A 16,175-nucleotide genomic window follows, 5' to 3' on the forward strand; every position below is an offset into this window, starting at 1 on the left:
CACATAAGTGTGTATGAGGCTTTAAAAGGGCCATGCTACACTCACTGAAGACAATGGGAACCTTTCTATTGGCTTCACTGGACATTGGCTTGGGACTTAAGTAGACATTACTAAGAACAGGGCTTTACTCTGTCAGAAACTCTACTGTTAAGAGAGGGAAAGCAATCAACGCCCTTATGGGGGGTTGCCTCTAGTACTCCTACTGGCACCTGGCATTGCAGTATCTGAGCACTGATATCAAAGGCTACACAGGTAAAGGGGGTAAACGGATATTTTCTAAGCAGAATGTTTTCTTTAGTTTCCGCACAGTCCAAAGCCTTTCCTAGGTGCTGTATTAAACCATAACAATAAAACATTCTGGATCGAGGTGGACTCTCATGATCAGAAAAGATCCAGGTTCCCCAAGGCCCTGATTATCTCTGCAGGAGGGATGTTTTTGCTATGCACATGTGACTCTGCAGAAAGGCTTAGTTGTGAAGAACAGCCAGCTCTTAACAGGAGAAAGTTAAGGAAGAAGGCTCTCAGCCAGTGGTTTAGCTGGTGTAAAACTGGTATAGCTCCACTGAAGATAATGGAGCTAGGCAAATGTACATCACTGGAGGATCTGGCCTGGCGTGTACCACCATACACAGAGGCAGCTCCAGGCACCAGCACGCCAAGCCCATGCTTGGGGCGGCAAGCTGCAGGGGGCACTCTGCTGGTCGCCGCGAGGGCGGCAGGCAGGTTGCCTTCGGCGGCATGCTTGCGGAGGGTCCGCTGGTCCTGCGGCTTTGGCGGACCTCCCGCAGGGGTACCGCTGAATCCGCGGGACCAGGGACCTCCCGCAGGCAAGCCGCCAAGGGCAGCCTGCCTGCCATGCTTGGGGCGGCAAAATACCTAGAGCCGCCCCTGACCATACAATCCAGATGTTTAAATCAGTCCTGACCTGCAACCTAGAGTGATTAGATGGAGAAAATGCAGTAGAGTAGTGAGAGGGATATCATCCTTCTGAATTTCTCTGGTTTTCTTGAAAAGCTACTCAAGGTGGAAAGGGTCTAGATGACTGCATGACTATACCCTCAGAGGTGAGCAACGACATACCTGCTGCCATCTTGTTGGTTTCTAAGACAAGAGAAGAACACAAAATATGTGACCAACGGCTACGATTGTTCTCTAAGATGCAGAAAAAAAACAAAGGGCAAAAGGAAGTGAAAGAAAGCAGGGAGCAGTCCTATACCCAGTGGTGAGCTGCAGCCGGTTCGCACCGGATCGCGCGAACCGGTTGTTAAATTTAGAAGCCCCCTTTAGAACCGGTTGTTCCTGGAGGGACAACTAGTTCCAAAAGGGCTTTTAAATTTAACTAAAACTCTAGCAGCTCTCTACCTTTCCCCCAGCCCCAGCTCACCTCACTCCGCCTCCTCTTCTGAAGCTCCTCCGGCTTCTCCTCCCCCTCCCCAGCTTCCCGTGAATCAGCGGGAAGCCTGGGAGGGCTGAGAAGAAGCAGCGCTTCCACCAGGTGAGCTGGGGCCGGGGGCGGGGGTGCCAGCGGGAGGAGGGCTCCAGGCGGCGCGCCGCTCGGCAAGGTCCTGGCGAGACTCTGGGGTTGGGCGGCGTGGCTCCTGTCCCCAGGGTCCAACTGCGACCTCGGCCAGGCGGCGCGGTTCCTGCCCGGCCGCCATGTCCGGCTGCCGGGTCCGGGCGGGCGGCGCGGTTCCTGCTGCCGGGTCCGGCCCCCGGGTCTGGGCGGGCAGCGCGGCTCCTGCCCTGGCGTCCGGGTCCGGGTCCGGCCGGGCGGCGCGGCTCGGCTCCTGCCCTGGCGTCCCGGTCCGGGTCCGGCCGGGCGGCGCGGCTCGGCTCCTGCCTCGGCGTCCGGGTCCGGGTCCGGCCGGGCGGCGCGGCTCGGCTCCTGCCCCGGCGTCCGGGTCCGGGTCTGGCCGGGCGGCGCGGCTCGGCTCCTGCCCCGGCGTCCGGGTCCGGGTCTGGCCGGGCGGCGCGGCGCGGCTCCTGCCCCGGCGTCCGGGTCTGGGTTAGGGTTGGATGGGGTGGCAAGGGGCAGTCAGGGGACAGGAAAGGGAGGTGGATAGGGCATGGGTGGAGGGGCTGTCAAGGAACATGGGGGTGTTGGATGGTACAGGAGTGGGGGGGGGCATGACCCCTCATGGGGTGAGGAGAGGGAACCGGTTGTGAATATTTTGGCAGCTCATCACTGCCTGTAGCCCCCTCCCCCACTCCTCTGATAAAATATTATGCTGCTGCCTAACTGACTGACTGAAGTAGCTACCTATCAGTTTTAACATAGTGATAATTCATCCTTCACTTCGTTTGGATTTTTGGCATTTTCAATTTCAAATATTTTATAAAAACAACAACAACAACAACGCTGGAACTGTTCTGCTCTTAGTGATGGGTAAATGAGTGATCACTGCTCTCACAAGTGCCTAAAAAGTAGTGGAAAAGCCATGGAAATGTTAGTCATCTAGTTTCTTTGTGATGTTCCCAATGACAGACTTCAGGCCTGGCATTTTCTGCATTCAGGACATTGTAACAATATTCCCTTGGACACGTTTGTATTAAAGGGCAACAATTGTCACTGCACTAACATTTTCTTCTACAGCTTGTTTAAGCACTCTGTATTTTCTTTCCTTAAATTATCACTTTCTTATTTGTATTGTGGCAGTGCCTATGTTGGGGACCCATTGTTAGGCACTGTATATAGATAACAAAAAGCTCCGAAGAATTTAGTGTAGGATTTTCAAAAGGGCTTAAAACGGGCGAGGGATAGCTCAGTGGTTTGAACATTGGCCTGCTAAACCCAGGGTTGTGAGTTCAATCCTTAAGGGGACCATTTAGGGAAGTGGGGATTGCTCCTGCTTTGAGGAGGGGTTGGACTAGATCTCCTGAGGTCCCTTCCAACCCTAATATTCTGTGAAAACTAGCCTAATCTCTGCCCCCATAGAAGCCAATGGTGAAACTCTCCTTGACTTTAAAGGGAGCATGCTTCAGCCAACTCTGAGCTTTTGAAAAAAAAAATCACACCCTTATTATTAAAGTGTCTAAAGGGCGACAACAGGTGGATGCAACAAAAAGTCAAGGCAATAGGGAACAATAAAAATGGAATAAAACAGATATAATTTGACACCATTAAATCTGTTAACGTAAAGCACAGTGGTGGAGCTGATTGCAACCCAACCCGTAACACTAAAATCTGGAATTTCCAAATGTTTGACTGTAATGAAATATCACTATTTCAATTTTCAGTATGTGATCACAAAAAAAAAATTGTTTTTTTAAAATAATATTTTGGACAGACTTGTGCCATACAAAAGTCCCTGGAAATCTCTCAATATACCTCAGAAATTATGCACACAACATACTTATCTTTTCTTTTAACCACTCAAAAGAATTTACAAACATAAAAGGAAACATTTAAATGCTAAAATTATTTTCTACCATTAGTTGTATTCTAATCACTTTTTTCAAACTAAGAAAACAATGAGAAATTGTAATATATAAAATAACATATTTAACTATCCAGAGAATTTTGAATGTCTTTGGTTTGAATGTCAGTTTATTTTTCCTCTTTTCTTTCCCCACAGGAAATTATAAAATATATATTCATACCACAATTTTCATTATGTTCTTGTTACATCAAGATATATTTGCTCAGCAGTCTGCCAAGATACTAACATCATACTTCTACATTAATCTGTCAAACATCATATTCATTATTAAATCTATAGTTGAAAATTGTATACCTCATGTTATTTGTGTACTTAAATTTCATGATGGTAGAACACAAAACACAGGAAGTTTTCACACTTTTGAATAATGTTTTCATTCTGGAATTTTTCACACCAAATTTCCAGTTATAATTTATTGATAAATTTATACATTTAGTACAAGTGCTTAAAATTAAAACAAAAGCTCAAATGTTAAATACTAAATACTTAAGTTTATGCTCAAAGGTTAAATACTTAAGTTTATATTTAAAATAGCAATTGGGCTGGTTAACCAGATTTCTCTGTGGCAAAAGAATTCCAAAACGGAGCAAGGTGTTGAAAAGCTTGGTGTTTTGAATACACAAGTGGTAGATGTAGATTATCTAGTAGCAGGTCATGATATGCATGTTCAAACCACCGTGGGAGTACACTGAAATCAGCTCCCTAATGTAAAATAGAGTTGAGGTCTCTGCAATCAAAGATCATCAGCAGAACTTCAACCTGGATTCTCACTTTCATGGGCAGTCAGTGTAAATAAGGACATAAAGTAATGTGACAGTACAGAACACTGAAAAAACTAGAGGTACAGCAATTTTAAAATCTTTTTTTTCAAAGGAAGCAATGAGTTTGACAATAACCAGTGCAACAGAAAATTAGTGCATGAACCAAAATGGTGGTAAAGAAGAGCAAAGGATGTTCAAAAATTCTATTTTAGAAATAATGAGTAAATATCAGTGAGACCATGAATTGTATAATTAAGAAACAAAAGATTGCTATTGAAAAGGATGGACAGATCCATGAATGATACAGCTACTGCAGGCTGTATCATTCATTCAGTGAAGTGGAATCCAGGGAAAGGACATAATACTGTTCATGGTCAATAGAAAGACTTCCATTTTGGTCACATTAGTCATGAGAGAATCCTGGTGCATCCAGCATATGATATTTTGGGCACCAAATAATTTGAAAATGAATAGCAAGTATCGATACTTAAACAGATCTGTCGTTCATCTCTATCTGCCATTCACCAAGAAGAAAGAGAACAATGATGAGGCCAAGACTGAATCCTGAATGACAATAGCAGCTAAAAGAGACAAGGTGGGTGGGGTAATCTCTTTTATTGGATCAACTTCTGTTGGTCAGAGACAAGCTTTTGAGACACACAGAGCGTGTGTCTCGAAAGCTTGTCTCTCTCACCAACAGAAGTTGGTCCAATAAAAGGTGTTACCTCACCCACCTTGTCTCTCTAATATCCTGGGACCAACAAGGCTACAACTACACTGCAATAGCAGTTAAGTCATATGAGCAAGACTTATCAAGTTTACTCAACATTCAGAGTAGACAACCAGGTACTTGTAGATAAGAGGCAAACATGTAAAATCCTGACTACCCAAAAGCTGAGCAGAAATAGTGGAGAAAGATGGTAGATATAGCCGACTGCTATAGATACGTCCAAGAGGATAAGAAGGAACAGCAAACATGAGACTGAGCAAAAGCCCAGTTAATAAAACCTTGAAATAACGTTATTTACGTAGAATGGCTAACTTTTGCAAACCAAATTAAAGGAGCTCGAGAACAAAGTTTATGATCCTGCATGAAAGAAAGAGGTTGCTTACTGAAAAATAACTAGGCGTACCCACCTCAAAAAGAGATTAGAAAATGTCACTGTGTAGCTAGCCATTATTTTTCTAATCTATTTATACACTGCCCTTCATCTGTGTAACATGACACATGTCGTCATTGGAAGAGCTGATTCCCTGTGATAAGTTAAATGGGCTGGTTTAAAAATAAAATTAAAATTAAAATTACAAAAAAAAGGAATTTCATTCAGTTTGAGTTAGACTTATTTTTCTTTTTAATTTGCCACTGAGTTGTTAGTAAAAATTTTCAAAACCAAAATTTGAATTTGGAAAAAAATCCCCCATGCGACTAAACTATCCAATCAAAATTGGCAATGCAAAAAACATACAAATTAATGGTGAAGAATGAACAAACAAAAGATTGGTCTCCAGAGTCCCCAGGGGCCACATTACAAACAATGACAACCAAACATTCAGAGGAAAAAAAGTACAATAGTTGCCCTACTTTATCAAATCAAACAAAATGACTGAAGACAACTGAACATGAAAGAGAAAACAGACAGAAACATGAAGATGGTAAACCAAAATTGTAAATGAGGTAACATTTTTTGCTTTGTTTCTCTTAAGTTTTCAAAAGAAACATTTTAAAAACCTAATAGTTAATAGTTTAAAAATGCATTTTTTTGGTTGAGAATCTACATGCTCTATTATGCTGTAGCAAAAGCAAAATATGAGATTAGCTTTGAAATTATTGGGACCTACCATAATTTTTTTTAAAAGATCTTTGTGCACTGATTAAGCTGTTTTTTTTTTTAATTTTTCAACAGTCAATTTGAGTGCTCATGGCTGGTACTAGACTATCAGCCATGAATAATGAAGACAACTATTTATCCACAGAACAGGAGCTTGCAATACAAACTACTCCAAAAAAATACCACAAAAGTGCACTGATACAGAAAAGCCAATCCTTGGCCTCTCATTGTCACCCTTGTTGACAGTGGCAATTAGTGCCAACTGAGAGCGTGGTCTGTATTGTGAACATTTACCCTCTGGGAAATTAGATTCAGCCCAACCGCTCATTTCACACACCACTTGTCACCTAACAATATTTGCATGGCCTAGAAACATTGTAGTGAGTTTCCCTTCCCCCACTAGCTCAGATGAAGAAAAGTATATTTGAGAGAGATGGCAGTTGGAGCTAGTGGTGTAATTCCTACTTTGCATGGATGTACTTGCACTGGCTCCATTCAAGCTAGCATGCTAAAAATAGTAGTATAACTGCGGTAGCACGGGCACTGGGAGTGGTAGCACGGGCTAGTTGCCCCGAGTGGGTATGTACTTGGAGTGGCTAGCCCGTGCCACTGCTCTCCACTGACTGTGCTACCGTGGCATTAGCAACTTGTAGCACATTGGCTTGAGTACACTACTACGTTTAGCGCACATGATCAAGCAGAGCCAATGCTGGTAAATCTACACCATCTGGGAATAACATCCCTGGCTCCAAGTGTAGATGTAGCCTCCAGGAAATGGAAAGAGAAAGCATGTTTTTGTTTTGTGGCTTAGAATCATAGAATATTAGGGTTGGAAGAGACCTCAGGAGGTCATCCTCAAAGCAGGACCAACACCAGCTTTTGTTTTGTTGTTGTTTTTGAATGCTGCTGTGCTGTAGCAAGTCCTAGAAGGTAAGCTTCCAATGACTTCATTGGGCTTTAGGGCTGGCCCTATGGAAACAGGCACTGCCTGCCATACCAGGGCTCTGGCTGGACTACAGGACTGTAAACTAAGTTGACTCTTCTCCTTCATTCAGATAACTCTGATGCTACAACACTTTAAAAGTCTTTCTTAAACTAGTTTCAGAACATAAGAACATAAGAAAGGCCGTACCGGGTCAGACCAAAGGTCCATCTAGCCCAGTATCTGTCTACCGACAGTGGCCAATGCCAGGTGCCCCTGAGGGAGTGAACCTAACAGGCAATGATCAAGTGATCTCTCTCCTGCCATCCATCTCCATCCTCTGACGAACAGAGGCTAGGGACACCATTCTTACCCATCCTGGCTAATAGCCATTTATGGACTTAGCCACCATGAATTTATCCAGTCCCCTTTTAAACATTGTTATAGTCCTAGCCTTCACAACCTCCTCAGGTAAGGAGTTCCATAAGTTGACTGTGCGCTGCGTGAAGAAGAACTTCCTTTTATTTGTTTTAAACCTGCTGCCTATTAATTTAAAAGAAGATTCAAGTCTGTTTCTTTAAAAAAAAAAAAAGTACTACCGCTTCCTGTTTTGGATTATCTTTTCCATTTCTTAATTACTGAACCAGTGCTTCAGAGTGGAACTGAAGTCCCTACAACTGAAGGTGTGATCTTCTCATGACAGGGAAAGCCAAAGGCCTGCCCAGCAATGGTAATGGAGTATCCCATAGTAAATGTCCGGATACAGGTAAGAGCAGAGTTGGAGGGAGGGTTGACAAGAGTGGGGTGTTTATCTTAGTGTCCTGGACACATTCCAGCTCAAGAAATCACATTCCGCCTACCTCCCATTGCCCTCTGTAGCTTTAATTAGATATAGCATTCTTTGATAACTTCCCATTTTAAACTGTTGGGGTGTTGCATGGTCCTAAAAACAGTTGCCGTATCCCACTACAGATACTTTCCACTGGTAGACAAATCTATCTCTAGGAGATAAGGTATGTGGATCAGGTGAGGCTTAGTTAATATTTTTTTTAAAAAGGTCTGAGATCTTCAAATGGGAAATGCCTTTCGAAGAGCAAAATATTTTAATATTTTGTTTAAATTCTTGCTGATGTCACAGCTTCAATGAAAGTGAATGTGATGGCTTCTCCAAAGCCCATGTTTGTTCAGTTAAAAAAAAATCTGTATACAAATGAGACACTTCACGGGCAGTCTCTGGGTTAGCTTGAAGTAAACTGGTATTTGATGCAACGGCATAATCACACTCCCAGCTGATTTTGTCTACACACAAAGTTGCACTGGTTTAACTAAAGACATGGGGCTTGGCTACACTTACAAATTTGCAGCGCTGCAACAGGGTGTGAAAACACACCCTCTCCAGCGCTGCAAATTGCGGCGCTGCAAAGCGCCAGTGTGGTCAAAGCCCCAGCACTGGGAGCGCGGCTCCCAGCGCTGTCCGTTATTCCCCACAGGGAGGTGGAGTACGGACAGCGCTGGGAGAGCTCTCTCTCAGCGCTGGCGCTTTCACTACACTTAGCGCTTCAAAGCGCTGCCGCGGCAGCGCTACCGCGGTAGCGCTTTGAAGTGCTAAGTGTAGCCACAGCCGTGGTTTTTAAGTGATTTTGTTAAAGCAGAGCAACTTCGGATGAACTCCTGCCTCACTGAAATCAATGACAAAACTTTTCATTTAATTCAGTAGAGCCAGGATTTCACTTTTGGTGTTTAAATCTGTTTTCTATGGAGTCAGCTGGCACCAAGCATGCCTGTATACAGATGCAGTTTAAATCCACATACGCCAGGTTTAAACCTATTAGAGCATCTACACAAGGGTTTGAACTGGTTTAACTAAATTCATTTTTAAAAACTGATTTAAGTTAAACTGGTGAAGATTCTGTATAAAGACAAGCCCTTATTTGCTCCATTGGCAGCCATCTCTCTCTTCAAAGTTGTCCCAAGAACAGAACTACAGGATTTCTTAAACTTAGAAATGAATTGCACTGGCAAGACTATTCTGGAAAACCACCAGGAATATTAAACTTGTTTACCATTTTTATAAGCTAAAAAAGCTAAATTACTTTGCTTAAAGAAAGAATTGACAAGTCATTATTTCTCTTTGCATGACTGAGGTATGCTTCATCAAGTGAAGCTAAACTTTCCAAGGGACTGCTGTAAAACGCTTTTTCTTTGTATAAAAACCACTCCACAGTTCTAGTTAATCATAGGCCCTATGTGATCATTCTTCACTATTCTTACATAGTGTGTTAAATGTAATAAACAAGAAAAAGCAATGGTCTGACCCTACGTGGAAGTCCAAGGTTCTGGCATTAATACTTTAAAAATAAAGTTTAAAGATAGTTGATTGTTGTACAACAATCTTTCAGAGTTCAGATGGGCTCACAAAATTCTTTGGGCTAGACTCTGGAACCCTTACTGGTGCTGGTAGGTACTTTCCAGTAGTCCCATTCGCTCCTGAGAATAAGTGATCACTAACATGAGTACAGATGGCAAGATTTAGCCCTTGTTTGTGGAGTTCCAAAAAAAAAAAAAAAGATCAGTTCTTTCTCTGGTTATATTTCAACATCTACATGCAGCCAGTAAATCAACTGGCAAGATGATATTGACTGAAATACCAGCACTATGCAGACAATGCAGCTCTACTTAATCTTTCACCACATATATGACCATGCAACTACCACCAAGATGGCCAAGTGGTTGGATGAGATCAGCTCATGGACAAACAACAACTGACTGAAGCGGAATGTGAACAAGACAAAGGTTATGTTGGTGAGCAGAGAAAAGCACTTGGAATAAATGTGCATGGTGCAGCCTCCTTTGGCTGATGATATGCATCCAGAGTTAGTCAATTCTGCCTGTAGTTCAGGAGTGCTCACAATTCCTAGCTGATGCTAAACTCTCTACAAAGCAGCATTCATAATCAACACTAGGAGATTGTCCTATTCTGACAGACATTGACCCTAGCCTTGGTTATATTCACCTTCCTTACCTGGAATAAAATATTCTGATATACCCGGGCATGAAGACATCAGCCCTTAGGAAACTCCAGCTAATACAGAGCACTGTAGCACATCTCCTCAGCAACACAAGCTACGGCAAGCATGTCAAATCTGTCCCCGCTCTCTACACTAGCTTTCCCAAGAGTATCCAATCAAGTTCAAGGTCTCGGTATTTACCTTGAAGGTGGCATATCTAACAGATCACCTAAAGCTCCAGGATGAAGACCAGGGTCAACAACTCCACTTTTCCAGCACAATGGAACACTATCAGATGGGTAAAGCTTGTCTGTGCAGGAGACACAATCTGAGGGCCAGTCAGAATCTGTGCATCAAACTCCCACAGAAACTAAGGACCCTCACAAACCTCACCACCTCCTCCAAGTGTAGGGTACATTCCTTCAACCTGCCTTCTCGAACACACACAGAGCAGCATGTACCCTTAAACAGAAACTAAACATCCTGACCAAAACAAAAACTTCCTCTCCTCAGAGAGAGACTTGCAAGTGGAGTGTATGAGAGAAATGAACCACACATGACAGAAGTCAGTCATGTTGCTTCAGGCACTATTGGAAGGCACTCAGATACTACGGTTGATCGAGCGGATCACGATTTAGTGCCTTAAAATCACTTATGATGAGTGCTTGCTTATCACTCATTTTATTTAACAGGCCAATGGCTGTCTGGAAGCTATCAATGGAAGAATTTAACACAGATTTTCAAAGATGCCTATGTGATTTCGATGCTCAATCCTCTTTAAAATTAATAGGAATTAGGGCAGGGTTTCTCAAACAGGGGTCGCCGCTTGTGTAGGGAAAGCCCCTGGCGGGCTGGGCTGGTGTGTTTACCTGCCCCGTTCGCAGGTCTGGCCGATTGCAGCTCCCATTGGCTCCAGGCCAATGGGGGTTGCGGGAAGCTTGGCCCGGAGAAGTGATCCACGACCAGTGGGAGCTGTGATTGGCCGGACCTGCGGACGGGGCAGGTAAACAAACCGGCCCAGCCCCCCAGGGGCTTTCCCTACACAAGTGGCGACCCCTGTTTGAGAAACCCTCAATTAGAGTTCAAATCCTCAGCCTAAAAATCTCCAAAAATATACAGCAATCCTGTTTAGATTGATAGAGCAACTGAAGAATTTTGTGGTATGTTACTGTGTATCCGAATGGATATCTTGTTACATTTTGATTATTTCTAAAGAGTAGTAAAAACAACAAAGCTGCACGCTTACGTACACATTATAAAGCACTGAAACACTTCTTACCACAGACAGCAGAGAACACACCAACATTTTAAGAACTCTTCCTCCTCCCCTGCCGACCCCTTATGCCAGGGGTTCTCAAACGAGGGTCGGGACCCCTCAAGGGTTCGTTAGGTTATTACATGGGGGGGTCGCGAGCTGTCAACCGCCACTGCACACCCCGCTTTGCCTCCAGCATTTATAATGGTGTTAAATATATAAAAAGTGTTTTTAATTTAGAAGGGGGAGGGGTCACACTATGTGAAAGGGGTCACCAGTACAAAAGTTTGAGAATCACTGGACTATAACCTATGGAATTGATTCTGGTAATACTTTCTACAAATTAGCAATCTCACCATCTCTGTTATGAAACTGACCTAAGAACTTTCTCCATAGCTGTATGTAAAACAATCTTTTAACTACAATACTCTCTCTCTTCTCTTTTTAGGTAAATCTTAGTTTAGTTTATAAGAATCGGCTATAAGCATGTATTTGGGTAAGATCGGGAAAACTCATGGATCTGGTGGGTGATGTGTCTGATCTCTTGAGACTGGCAGAACTTTATGTATGGTGAACAAGACTAAAAGTAATTCTCATCATATTTGACTTGGCTATCTGGGAGGAAGCCCAGGAGATCTGTGCTTTAGTTTCTTGATAACTAGTAAGGTGTTGTAGAAGCTGTTTTGTTGCTGGCTTGGTGAATCGAATTATTAGAATAAGACACCAGTTTTGGGAATCGTCTACCCCATAATTTTCAGTTTGCCCTGACTGAGCATGGCCCCTCCAGGCACCACGGTCACGTAGACCAGAAGGGACCATCATGATGATCTAGTCTGACGTCCTGCACATCACAGGCCACAGAACCTCACCCACCCACTCCAGTAACTCAGCCAGAGATTAAGGGTGCATTTCAGAAGTCCTCAGATCATGGTTTAAAGACTTCAAGTTACAGAGAATTCACCATTTACACTAGTTAAAACCTGCAAGTGACCCATGCCCCAGGCTGCAAAGGAAGGTGAAAACTTCTCTAGGGTCTCTGCCAATCTGACCCGGGGAAAAATTCCTTCCCAACCCCAAATATGGCAATCAATCAGTTAGACCCTGAACATATGGGTAAGACCCACCAGGCAGATATCTGGAAAGAATTCTCTGCAGTTACTCAGTGCCCTCCCTATCTAGTGTTCCATTAGTGGCCACTGGAGCTATGTGCTGCTAGCAGTCACAGATTGGCTACATGCCATTGTAGGCAGTCTCATCATACCATCCCCTCCATAAACTTATCAAGCTCAGTCTTTCAGATATAGTTATGGACACACCTGTTAATAATTACAGCAATTCTAATAATGTGTTGTAAGATAAATTGTATGTTAAAGGACTGCCACAGGAAACAAGAAAGGAAACTGGTATTGGAACATGCCACCTTATTCCATCAAGTTTGCTGTAGAATCTTCATGAGCAAATAGGGAGCCAGTCCTGTAAAACAGTGCTCAGATTACTTCAACGGGGATACTTGCGTAAATAAGAACTATCCTCTGAAGTAAGGTTTTGCTGGATCGGGTCCCTAAGTTTAGCTGGAGAATAGAATAAAATACTTATAACCCATCTGTCTCTGGTATTTTGAAACTATCTTTGCTTGAAAAATTCTAAGAGCTACTCATTAGCTATTTGTACTTAAGTGTTAGTGAAAGCACAATATAAATCCATAAAGAGTGCATCCCTGAACACAAGAAGGCTTGGGTGTGTTTCTCCAGTTAATATAAACCAACAGTAGTACAATGGTGAGTCAAGCCCATTGTCTCTCTTTGCAGCAGTAGTAACACCTGTGCTCCTACACATAGCACATCCCTGGCAGGAGCAGCAAAGTAATATGACTAGGGTTGAATCAGTGTTTTCTCTCCAGTGCTGCTGCTACCAGAACATTGTGGTCAGCAATGAAGGCACAACACCTACCAGATGGCTGGGAAATGGACACACATGTAGGGAGAACAGCAAAAGTAAAAATAAGAATGGAGGGAGAAGCAAATTATTTAAGGGTGAGAGTTTTATCTGAAATTCTTTCATCTACCAATCTAATTAATGATGAGAGTTAATTGGAGGGCAAAAAGAAGTCAGACATAAAACCTCACTTCTAAAATGCTGGAATCTCTTCCGTTATTTGAAAGAGCAAGGGGTAAGGGAAGGAATAGATTCTCCCAAAGAGATTGAATTAAAGGCCTTTACATATAAATATAAAATACCTTTATTTATAGTCTGTAAATCTATAGCCACACTTGAAGTCCACAAGGCCTGATTCAGAAGGCATCCTTATTTAGGAAAGGCACTTAAGAATGTACTGAATCATTTCCCTTTAGTCCTGAATTCCCATTCACACATATAGGGCCAAATTTATGCTCACCTGACTCATTCAAATCGTTCTACTGACATTCCAAAGTGTCATAGTCTATATTAGATATTAGTCATAAAGTAGAAAATATTTTATTTTGCCCTCTTAGTGATACCAGTGATTCAGGTCAGAGTTTAAAGTGTTAAAAATTTTGGTATACCTGCAGGTTTTGATGCAAATTTTCCTACTCAGTTACATTTCAAAATGGTTGTGGCACAGAAAGTTCCTTCTTGGGTATGACAAGTTGTTTGTGCATACAACAGATTTTATCAAAAGAAGAATTTATCTAATCATATAGTTCCACTACTTAAGTAGCTTTTATTTTCTCTTCACAGCACTAGCAGAGCAGCAAAGACAGAATACCAAAAATCAATAAGAGAAGAAAGAGTAAGCACTGAATGATTTCAGGACACCTTTCCATAACCCCCCCACTATACAGGATCACAGAAGAACAACCTGGATAACTGTATATATTGAGCAAACTAAATAACTATGCATATAATCAAGCTGACCGCTGTTACATATGTATGGATTTTATCAACCAGTTGAAAAAAAAATCAACTAACAGCAACCTGATTTACTACCTTTTATTTGTAACAACCGATCTAACTGTTATGGTTCTCTTTACTTTCTACATTCACTTTTCACATAGGAATTCAGTGAGGGAGCAGAATATATCTTGTGCTTTAACAGCACAAAATAATTGTTACCAGAGCAAACTTTTAAAAAATAAAAATACCGTGTATGAAAACATCTGCCCAGTAACATTCTGAAATGCAATTTTTTTAGAGCAGGTTACAATATTTTTTGGCTAGAGGATGAATCCCTGCAAGTTATGAAAGCAACCGACTGATAAATTTCCATCTGTTCAAATATTCACCATGGTTTGATATACTCTCTACCCTTAATGTCTGTTACAGAGATGCTCTCCCAAATACATAACTGCAAAATCAATTCAGTTGGGAAGTACATAAAACATTTTATGCTACAAATGGGAAAACATTATGAAAAATACTGAACTGCTAAACCCATCATGTGCTTAAAGGCACAGACTTTTTATAACAGATAATTTTATAAAATAGGATATAGGGACTTCTTGGAAGTCAACAGATTTTAACAGCAGCTGGTCAACTAAATAGATACTAGTTTACTACAATTTTCTGAAGAGGCTGACTTTTCCTTTCTTTCACCCTTATCCCTATGTAGTACTTTAAAAAGAACTCCTTTGAGAAATGGTATCACCTAATGTTTCCATTTGCCCAGATGTTTTCCTCATTAGCCTGTCAGGAAAGGCAAATACAGGGTAATTCTAATGATAAAAAACACCTCATAAAAAAACCTCTCCAAATTTACTTTTCCACAAAATATAATTTTAAGGCACTTCATGAACCCATGTGGAAAGAAAGAATCATTTACAAAATATTACTAGAAATCTTAAAGATATTAAAAAACTGGAATGTCAATCTAGTGATAAAATTTCAGTGTATAAGACAGAATTCAACCATGGACCTTATTCAAGGCACTTTGCTCAATTCTGACTTCCACTTAGTTCAACAGGAAATGTTCTGAGCAACAGCCTGATCCTGCAATGTAGAATGCATGGGTGGACTGCTACGTTTGGAGAGACCCACTGAAGCTAGTGATTTCACATTGAGCATTGCAGAATAAGGACCCAAGGGGAATAAAGAGTGCTGAATAGGAAGCCCTGACCTCTATTAACTAGGAAGAAGAAAGAAGTGATTTTAATATAGTTATACTTAAATTTATTATTATTATATATTTCCTGTCAGTTCTCTGCACAATGTATAAGTTATTTCATTTTTTCTATACCTGCATTTAGACAGAAAAAAAAATTAACCAATCAGTATAAAACCCCACTTTATTAGAGATTTAAGATGTATTCAATTTGATCTTACATCTTCCACTATTGGTCTCAAGTCATTGTAAATAGCTGGCAACAGAAGAACAGGAAAGCACAAGAAACAGTGCTCTAAAATTCACTGAGATCATTTCCAGGGGCATCACTCATTTTGGTCCCAAATTACTAGTGTTCCACACACATTTTGTCCTTTTATTGTTGAAATGAAAATTATTTCTGTCAGCAGCAAAGAATCATGAAGCTTGGGTTAGAGAGAGAGTTATTTACACTAAAGGGTCAAATTGAATTATTTTTGGTGTTTTTCACTGGGGTCTTTTCCACACCTCACATCCCACCTTTGAGCCTTGGCACATGGAGAGGTCTGCTTTCATCATTTACATGAAAATGTCATTAATAAGTGAGCAAAAATACAGCAACTCTCTCCAGAAGTTTCTGAAATACTTGCAACTTTACCAAATCATATGAGAAATCAAACTGGGAGCTACTTCTATCTACTTCTCCCCCCCCCCCCCCATCGCAAGGCAATATGAATGCAACTAGCAGTTTAAAAAACTAGTTTGATAAAAGTGGGTGTGGGAATGGCTAGACAAGTCGCAAGTCGGGACAGAATGGCTGTGACAAGCAGGAGGGAGACAGCTGGGAAGGAGGAGGAGAAAAGATGGGGTGGGGAAGACGGGGGCATGGGGTTGCAGAGATTT

The 16,175-nt window shown here is 41.9% G+C and overlaps 1 protein-coding gene across 6 annotated transcripts in view; it reads right to left on the reverse strand.

Moving 5' to 3' along the window:
- The window catches only part of ISM1 (isthmin 1), a 107,885-nt gene that overhangs the window by 43,971 nt on the left and 47,739 nt on the right, over window positions 1-16,175 (reverse strand). The gene's annotated exons all lie outside the window — the stretch shown is intronic.

The sequence above is a fragment of the Mauremys mutica genome, chromosome 3 (assembly GCF_020497125.1).
Source record: "Mauremys mutica isolate MM-2020 ecotype Southern chromosome 3, ASM2049712v1, whole genome shotgun sequence".
NCBI classification, from domain to species: domain Eukaryota; kingdom Metazoa; phylum Chordata; order Testudines; family Geoemydidae; genus Mauremys; species Mauremys mutica.